Genomic DNA, 10,793 nt, shown 5'->3' on the forward strand with positions numbered 1-10,793 from the left:
ACCAGAATAGTATACATTGTACCCAAAAGGTACTTTTTATCCCTCACCCCATCCCCATCCTTATTTTCTGATGCATTCATTTCAAAGTAAGTTTCAAAAGATGTAGAATCAATCCAAGTGCCCATCAATTCATGAGTGAATTAATAAAATGTGGTATATGTATACCATGGAGTTCTACTCAGCCACAAAAAAGATGAATTAATACCTTTTTTTTTTATAATTTAACATTACTGTATTTCCTTACAAGAGGAACATTTTGACAAATTTTACAGGTGTCAATCAACCCTTGTTCAAATTGGGCACACATAAAATCTAGCATCATGGGAGTTTTATTTGTAAGTGAATTTTTACCTATCAATACAAATGCCAAGATACTACACAAAACATCCACAGGAACTTTTTCATCGTTTTTTTTTTAATTGTACACAAACATTTCCTACATAATCCAACATACAACACAGAAATGGCACATCTTTTTCTTTCAATTTGCATACAATGGAAAAAACAAGAATATATATATATTTTACAAAGTTTAACTAATAGACACTAGCGAGTTGACAGTTTAAGTCTATAGGTGAGAAAATATCTAATAAAAATAATCAGAATTTATTCAGCAGTCACTTCCATAACCAACTGTTATTCTGATTAATAAAACTTGTTGCCAATCAGGCTTCTGGTATATACTAATACCAGTACTCAATTTGTAGCACAGCTGCTCCCCACCTTGGTTCCTTATAACTACTAACACACAAAACTGGTGAAAAGTAGGGGCAAGCATTTGCAAAAACAAACAAAAATCCCCAGCTTATTATAAGCATGAACATGTATGATGGAATTTCTTCCCAGCAATAGACTTTTAAACCATCAAGAGATCACCAGAACTGAATTTGCCAAGATATTTTGCCTATGTCCAAGAAGAGATACCCTTATATCCAACAGAGGAGCTGAAAATCAAACTTAGTGTTTAGCTTGGAGATGGGTTGGGAAATTCAGCCACCATTTGAAAAATGACTGTCTTAAAAAAAAAAAAATGACCACCAAAAATAGGTTCACTAAACTTATTTTAAAAATCATAAAACGTTTCTTACAAAAGAGCATAACATTCTGCACACTGCTCTGAACAGATGCCAGGGACATGTGGACTATTGTTACTTTCCTCCCTGTCCCACCCCCCCAAATGTTACAGTGATCACAAAGCAAGGTGTTCACAATTATTACATAGGGAGAACTTTTTTTAAACCACCAACAATGAACAAAAAATAAAATTCACTCACTCTGCTGCTGTTTCAAAATTTCAATGTTAGTTTTTACATGCCCTTCCCCCCCGCAACCCTGTTTGTAAGGAACTAAAACATTGCATCTGGTGAACAGCAAAGATTTCACTACACCTCAAATGCAGAACACCTATGAAGCAGAGGAATGGTGGCTTTTTAAACAGAAGCAGATAAAAAAAAAAAAAAAAAAAAAAAAGATGCAAGACTCCTTCAGTTCTTCACTAGTCTTAGAAAAACTTTCCAGAATACTGCTTCACACTACAAAAAAGAAAAAATATCTTGCATTAGAATCCTTCAACATCTGCATACTGCTTCACACTGTTCTGCAGCAAATACTGTGCATTCTGTATCTGGTCCTGTGTTCCTGTAATGGTAATGATCCGATCTTCGGATCCTTCTAAAGGCTCACCGATTTTGATCGAAGCTCCCAACTAATGACGGATTTGTTTAATCCGCTGACCACCTTTGCCAATAATAGATCCAGCCAAATCTTTGGGAATAGTTACTCGTGTAGTAATAATAGGTCCACCAAGATCACCATATGAGCCACGACCCCCTGCATAGGAATAATCATATCCAGAGCCTCCCTGTGGTTCATAAGCCATCTGCCATTCTGATGGGCTCCATGTATCTACTGCAGAGTCCCAAGTTTCATCAGCACTGAAACCAACCATGCCATCGTAGCGGTCTCCAGGTCTTCCTCTTCTATCATAGGCAATTAGATCTCCTCCTCCAGGAGGTGGTGAAGGAGGAAGAGGGAGATTCTGAGCTCTACTACCACCCCAGCCACCTCTACCAGGAGGAGGGGGAGGTGGTCCTCCACGAGGGCTCATATCATCATAATCTCTTCTAGACGGAGGCATGGGACGCCCACCCTGACCAGGAGGCATTCTGTCAAAATCACCTCTTCCCCACATTGGAAATCCTACAGGCCTTCCACAGCGGTCACCAAACATCATTGTAAAACCACCATAATCATAAGTTTCATCGTAAAAATTGGGATCATAAGGCTGTGCACGTCCTTTGATGGGAGACTCAGATATAAGATTGAGAATGATCTTTATGCACTCTACAACCCTATCAGGTTTTCCTCCAATAAGAATGACTCTGTCAGTGGAATGAGGACAGCATTCCTGGAAAAGCTTGATTGTTGTTTGAGTGTCTCACGAAGTTCTTTGATTTTAGCACCTTTGACCCCAATAATTCCTCCCGACAGACTCTGATGAATCAACAGTCTCAACTCTGCAGTCAAAGTCGCTTCCTTTATAGTGCTGGTAATTTAAGCATTCCACTAGCATCAGATTCGAGCGGGAGCTGGCTGGTTGCCGTGGGTGATGACAACTGCAGGCCCTCTTCCAAGGTAGGGATGATTTTCTTCAGAATTTCTCCAATTGTTTCAATATCAGCACTGATACTCAATGTGCGCTCAGGGCCACTGCTGTCTGGGACTGAAACACTGGCATTGTAGTCAGTACGGAGAGCCTTAATATTCTTGCCTCCTTTTCCAACCACTGCCCCAGCATTCTTGCTCTGAAGCAGAATGCGTAATTCTACCATCTCATCAGTGTTTCTAGACCTTTTAATGTTTGTTCCTCTTCCATATCTTCTGCAGGGCGTTTACCAAATTCACCATTGGTTTCAGTGTTGGGGAAGGTTTCCCTCTGGCTATTCAGTTTCCATTTTCTTATATTAAATGGACACACCAATCAGTTATTATATATCCTTATAGAGCAGAACTGAAGTATTCTGGGCAGGACCAACAACTGACACCCTAGTGCTGCAGTAGTCGCACAAGAATGGAAAAACAAACACCACATGTACTCACTATTAAATTGCAACTAACACAAGTTCACAGAGAGAAGTAAACTCAGTGGAGAGCAACCAGGGATGGGAGAAAGTGGGCAGGGGAAGAAACCAATCTAATGGGTACTATGAACACTATCGAGTGACAGACACACCTATAAGGACTCAAGCATTACAAAAATGATCCATGTAACCTAAAACATTTGCACCCCCTTAATATTTTGAAATTTTTAAACAGGGGGAAAAAATTAAGTTGCAGATATTAGGAAACTTTCCTCAATTACTTTAGCATACATACCATTAACAAGAGTTCTATTTTTTTTTTTTTTTTTTTTTTTAGACACAGGATCTGGCTCTGTTACCAAGGCTAGAGTGCAGTGGCATAATCACAGCTCACTATAACCTCCAGCTCCTGGGCTCAAGCAATCCTACTGCCTCAGTCTCCCAAGTAGCTGGGACTTACAGGTGTGCACCACCATGCACCAGGCTAATTTTTTGTAGAGATTGGGTCTTACTATGTCACTCAGGCTGGTCTATAAGGCCTGACCTCAAGCAATCCTAACCCCTTGGTCTCCTAAAGTTACACCATGCCCAACCTTGGTTTTTAATTTACATTTATTTATTTTATGATATTCTTGTACACCACTTCAAAGCCTTTGTCAAATGAGGCAGGAATGTAAATATATGTCTGTAGGTACCACCATTAGTAACAGCTAGAGTTTAGTAACCATGGGTAAGAAAAGACAGTTCCAAGTCGTATTTCAATAAAGATTAAAACACCAATGTTTTAAAAATAGAAGGTATTACAGAATGAATTTTCATACCAGTAGCTGAATATCTAGGGTATTCTATATACAAGAGCAGGAAGAGAAATCTTTAGGTGGGCATAATCTATACCAGTCAGAAAATCTGTTCCTGAGAAATGAGGTTTTAAATAAGTATCTCTTCACCAAAGAGTCACAGACTGGGCCACACTTTAGGTCTCTCATCTGTATTTTTAAACCATTTGATGTTTTACCAAGCCACATGTAGCAGAGTACCTTGCAAAGAGTGGATGCTCAATAAACACTGTCAAATTGATAACAGAATCCTCGCTAACCAGAACCCAAAGAAAAACTAAGACCCCCCCAAAGAGAAAGATGAAACTAAAAGCAACTGAACACCAGCATTCAAAAATATTCTGCATTTTGTTTTGTTTATTTATTGTCTCATTCCCCCAAAGAATGAAGGAAACTCCATGAACAGGAACCATGTCTGGCTTATTTCATCCAGGAATCTAGAAGATAACACATAGTAGTGTCTCTATAAATAATTTTTTAAATGAATGGCTTAAGAGTTAAGGGCACTTAGGAGCTTAGAGGACAGACTTGGAGTCCTGGCATGCATTTAATAGCCATGTAAATCTAAGAGTTAGTAATCTTATCTAATAGTATTTAGCTGCTCATTCAACACCAGCCTTAGCACAGTGAGACCTCGTGTCTAGAGACAAGAAACAAAAGAAAAGAAAAAAAAAAAAAATACACAAAACCACAAAACCCAGCCAGGGGTTGTGGCGCACCAGTAGTCCCAGCTACCCAGGAGGCTGAGACAGGAGGATCGCCCACAGCCCCCGACCTGGAGCTTGCGGTGACTACAATCACTGCGCTCAACCCAAGGACACTGAGTAACACTCTGTCTCAACAACAACAACAAAAAAGTACTTACCTCAGAAATCTTGTGATTGTAAAAAGATAATGGATATAAAGTGCCTATTACCTGATTATAATCTGATTATACTTACTGAGTATATGTCAGAGATGCCGGACACTGTTCTAATGCTGAATGTGAATTAAATAATTTAATCCTCACCATAACTCCAGGAGGTAGATGCTATTATTATTCCCACTTTCACGGTCAAGGTGAGAGACAGTAACTTACCCAAGTTCACACAGCAAAAATACCTTTCAAAGCCACTCCGTCTCCACAGTCCTGTCCATAAGCAAGATGCTGCACTTCCACTCATTAAGCGCTCAAAATGTTAGCTTTTATAACACTATAATTACAATCATTAGGGGGTGGAGAGAAGCCCTTCCTCTTTTCCTCCATGACAGCCACGGAACAATCTCCTCAGGGAGAACTGAGAAGACGAGAGACATACCCAGTGAGGCGGTTTCGGATAATTTTGACGCCCATCACGGTCTCCTTCATGGGGCCAAGGCTCTAGAGATGAAGCTCTCATCCACAAGGGCTCCAGTCTGCCCATCCGCAGGTTGCCCGCCTGCCCAGGCGCCCAGGTGAGCCTTCCCGGGCTTCAGGTGCCGAGACCGCCACGGAGCATGCGCAGTTGACGCCTCCTGTGCACGCGCCGGAAGCAGCGAGGGTCCGTCGGCGCCATCAGGTAGGACCGTTGGGTTGGGTGCATTTCTGAGCTTTTTATTCATACATTTCTGTTGTTTGATTTCATGTAAGGAGTATATGACTTTTGTAATTTTAAAAAACATCTAATGGAGGAGAAACAAAAACAATCTGTTGAGTCAGGCACACCGCCAACCTTAACATTTCTCAGGTGTGTTTGGACTCTCCTTACCAGATACTGCATCTGGAACTTTCCGCAGCCAGCTTTCTTGCCACTTACGTTGACGACAGAAAGGGCTTTTGAAGTAGTGAACTACCTGCTGTTTGCAACAAAATTTTGTTAGTTGGTACTTTCCACGTGATGTACGTACGTAGTCTATGGTTTCTCCTGGATAAAGGGTAGGATAGTGTTACTGACAACTCTCCACAAGCCAAAACGGTCTTTAAGAGATTTATACTAAACTCATTTAATGTTGAGCTTCTATGCATGGCACGCAGTCAAAGGTTTTTTCAGGGTTTTTCTCTCAAATTATTTTCCTGCTGCTCGTGTGTTGCATAATTTACATTTTGTATTTCAGAATCATTCTAATTAAAAAAGGATTTAGGCCTGGAACAGTGGCTCATGCTTGTAATCTTACACTTTGGGAGGCTAGGGCAGGAGGATCACTTGAGGCCTGGAGCTCCAAACCACCGTGGGAATATAGTGAGACACTGTCTCTGCGGAAAAATAAAAATTTAGCTGGGCATGGTGGTGCACACCTGTACTTCCAGCTACTGAGGAGGCTAAGGAGGAAGATAGCTTGAGCCCAGGAGATGATGAGGCCACTGCACTATAGCCTGGGCAACAGAGAAAGACCCTGTTTCCAAAAAAAAAAAAAGGACTTTAGACACCTTTTTCTCACCACTTTCAATTCTTAAGAAAACTATTTCTATTTTTGGATCATCATAATCATATATATGTTCTGATTAGCACTTAATTCACTATAGTAAATTCCTTTCTGCTTAAAATACCCAGATTGGTTTCTAGTCACCAACCCTAAGTAAAATTTCTGTCACTCTGCTTTTTATTCTTTCTACATCTTAGTTTGTACACTTATACGCACATGTAACATACTTATATACTTTCTATAAAAAAAATAGTTAGCTATAGATATAATTTATATAACTCAATAAAAGTAAATAAATTGAAAACAATAATAATGGCCACAACTTATGAGTAATTAAGTTCTCCCCAGAAGAAAAAATACTTAAAAAGCAAGTGCCAGGAAATTCTGGCTCATCCATAGATTTTTCTGAAGATATTTCATCATACATATATATGAACAACCAATTCCAAGTATATGTACAATTATACTTAGGTCTAGGAGTGATATTCAAATAATTTATTTTTGATTCCTCAGCACTAATCAGAATGGACACCCATGCACTACCCAAACATCTACTTTGTCTTTTATGAAGATGATAAAAGAATCCACTGAAGAAACTGGAATTCATACCCAGAAATGAAAACTATTTGCAATACATAGTTCTATGTAACAAACTATGAAGCTTATATAATGGGTTCAAATGTATGCAGACTATCTCTAGGATATGTTATATAGTCTTAACCATATGCTATGCCTCCTTTGCACCAAGACAGCACTAATAAGTTTTTGAATTCCCTTATTAGTAAGCCTTAGCCTTGTCTTGAACTTGCTCAAATATATTTTTTTGTTGAAAGGGATGAAGAATTTGGAAGATGGGATGAAATTTTATAGTGACTTAAATTGTTGAAGGGATCAGAACTTTTAAAAAAAATATTAAGATCAAACAAGTTATAGACATATGAGATTATAACCTGATAGAACATAGATTCAAACAAGTATCACAGATTTGCAATGTCATATCTTTGTATTTAAAAAATAATGTTGAAAAACTGTTCCATATTGCTCCTCAGGGCCAATAGTCTAGTTTTCATAACTTGGAGTGGGCCTAGAAAATTTGGAATATTCAGATAATAAAGGGTTAATACATAGGTTAGCACTTCCAGGATTAATGGATGTTTCATAATACTTATCATTTTTATAAATTTTGAGTAAATGTTTAAGATAATTTAGTTTTTCCCAAAAGAAAGTGTTCTTTTGTTCCTCTTCTAAACAACTAGTAATGAAGTGATTATACATTTTTATGTTAAAATTTTAGCTTAAAATCTTTCCTTCAGAGGGGATTACATCTTCTATTAGATTATAATTTTGATGATCACAATCTTTTCTAGGAAGGCTATTTTCTCTTAACCTAAACTAGGTACTTGGCTAGAAGCTTCTATCTAACCCATGAATAGGTGAACCCATGATTATCTAACCCATGTATGGTTAGAATTTAATTGAGTTCACCTTAGATATTGCATAAGGAATTCACAATGCATTGTAAACCACTACCATTCAGTTGCTGAATAATACTGTTTTTCTTATATTTCCTCAGTGATTATGTACTCACTTTTAGTAGTTGTTTATATTACAGCCCTTATAATCAAGTTGTATCAGTTGAAGGATAGGGAAACACAGCACCTACCTTGACCATTGGTCAAGTTAATAGAATCATAAAGGTAGAAAGAATTTTAGTGATCCAGTATTCATTTACTGTAACAGATGCATCAGCTGTGATGAACAGTGACCACATGATTCTCTACGGCTTTGATTTATTCCACATAGTCCTAGAAAGATTTATGTATGTCTAAATCAAACTGCCTTTTTGTGAGCAAAATCTATTTTCCTCTTTTCCTGTCTTCAGGGTACACAGGTATGTAGAAACGCTGTCCTTTGTTGTTCAGGAACTTCTAAAAAATGTTTTTGAAGGCCAGGTGTAGTGGCTCATACTTATAATGCTAGTATTTTGGGGTCTGAGGGATTTCTTGAGGCCAGGAGTTCAAAACCAGCCTAAGCAAGAGTGAGATCCCACCTCTACAAAAAATAGAAAAATTAGCCAGGCCTGGCTACAGGCCTGGCCTATAGTCCTAGCTACTCAGGAGAATGAGGCAGGATGATCACTTGAGCCCAGGAGCTTGAGGTTACAGTGAGATATAATGACACCACTACACTCTAGCCCGGGCAATAGAGAGAGACTCTGTCTCAAAAAACAGAAAAAATGTATTTAAGTATAATTTAAGTAACCCTTCTAAAGTCAATGCCACTTAGTTTCTCTATACTCCAATACCCATTTTAAGCAGCTAAATTATTCTGTTGCCTTTCACTTGATCATCTCTTCTCAAATTGTTTGATGTAAACAAAAATAACTATAGGATTATTAATCTAGAATATTTAACATATTCTAAACATAATTATTTCTTTGGTTGGCTGTTTAAGGAGGAAAGAATACGTGTGTGTGTGTGTGTGTGTGTGTGTGTGTGTGTGTGTGTGTGCGCCTTTTGAGTCCTAGTTGCTCATGAGATCACAATCAGATATTATGTTTTAACATCATAGTTTGTAGGCAATATAATTTAGAAGGAAAAAATGTGGTTTCTGGAATCAGGTGTTAGGGGTTTTTATTTTAGCTGTACCATTTACTAGCTAAGAGAATTTGGACAAATTACTTAACTTCTCCAGGTTTCTTTTCCTCACCTATAGAGTTTGGATAATGATAGTGTCGAAAGTATTACATAAATTAATACATTAAATACTTAGAACAGCGCTGGGCTCATAGAAAATACACAATAAGGTAACTGTTCATCATCATGACGTTATTGTATACATAATATATTGACACATTTAGGTTCCTAATACATTTCCTAATTGGAAACCAAAACTCATGTGAAACAGAACAAAAAAAAAACCAACTGGCTGGGCATGGTGGCTCACACCTGTAATCCTAGCACTTTGGAAGGCCAGGCAGGAGGCTTGCTTGAAGCCAAAGTTCAAAGACTTGCCTGAGCAACATACAAAGACTCTATCTCAAAAAAAAAAAAAAAAGAGGAGGGAAGAAAATACAACAAATCTGTTTTTTATCATGGAAGGTCTGACTCCACAACCTGTCCCTTAATACAAACACCAGATTTACTTGGGTAATTTTCACCATTTCCATTTTTTCCCTTATAGTTTCACAGTATAACCCAGGGATTATATAAATATCTTCATTTCAATTATGTTTGAAATTCACTAATTCAGGAGATTCTCACCCACATCTCATTTTCAAAAGGAAGAGAATGCACGCAAACTGAACAGCCAGACTCACTGAAAATCAGTTTTCTTTACACTTTTCCATCCTAGTCTATCATCTTTCTGTTGTAAGGAAGAGGGAGCTATTTGCCATCACTGAAGGGCTTCTAGGTGTCATGGAGATGACAGTAAAATTAATTTTTCTAAGTCAAATAATGAAACTTCTAACAAGTAGAAGTAATTTGCAGTTTTTCATTTGTCTACATTTAGTGGTACAAACACATGTAATTTTAAAAAAGCATATGATAAAATTATTTTTAAGTATTCTAGATGAAAAGAACAAAATGAGAATTAGCATAAAATTTAACAACTGTCAACAGTTAAAATCTGAAAACAAGAGGTGTAATATGAGTTTAGAATCTGTGTAAATTTACAATCTTTGCAAACATCTTTGTTTTCACCTTGTTTCTCATTTTTGTGCGATGATTTCTATGATAGTAAAGCCTGTCCTTCCACACTCCACAGAGTAGCAATTCCAATTGCTACTATCAGCCCCACTCAGTGCTGGGAATGAGATATGAAAGTATGGGCACCTATAGAATTTAAGGGGGAGATTTCTTTTTTATTCAAAGTATTGACAAGATTTTTTAAAATGTATTCGGGAGAAATTTCTAATTAAAACATAATCCTGATATCAATTCTAAAATAATTTATTTTTAAATTCTACTTCCCCAACAAACATATGCAAAAGAATTATATTTCTCCCCCAGCTTTTCTTATAATATCCTACTTTTACTGATTTATCTTATATCTGTCAAATCTTTAATCTTTAGAAACAAGTTCTGAACTCAAACTTATATTAAAATTAAAAATATTTCTTAAGGATTTCTGCATGTAGAATCAAATGAAAAATAAATGGCCAATGCTGAATGTACTCACCTGAAGTTTGCATTACTATGCTTATCTCTGTGTTGTTGACTCACATACTCTCCTTATACAATTCTCTCTAAACACGTTTTGAAAGGAAAATAAAGTGTCTTTACCAAATAATTTCTCTACACCCACCCACATTCACATTTTGGTTTAAATTAGCAATTATGGCTGCCAGTAGAAAGTTCCATCTGGTTCCATCTGGAGATAAAAATCAGTTTTCCAATCAGAAGCCAAAGGATAGAATAAAGCAAATCAGTTTTAAAGAAAGAAGAAACCATTTAATCTCAGTATTAGTTAAATTAATTTGAAAGCTAACATT

General features: G+C 37.3%; 1 pseudogene; it reads right to left on the reverse strand.

The window, feature by feature from the left end:
• Nucleotides 1–222: 222 nt before the first annotated feature.
• Nucleotides 223–2,968, reverse strand: LOC105874673 (heterogeneous nuclear ribonucleoprotein K pseudogene; annotated as a pseudogene).
• Between the last annotated feature and the right edge of the window lie 7,825 nt (nucleotides 2,969–10,793).

This window comes from Microcebus murinus, chromosome 15 (genome assembly GCF_040939455.1).
Source record: "Microcebus murinus isolate Inina chromosome 15, M.murinus_Inina_mat1.0, whole genome shotgun sequence".
Lineage (NCBI taxonomy): Eukaryota > Metazoa > Chordata > Mammalia > Primates > Cheirogaleidae > Microcebus > Microcebus murinus.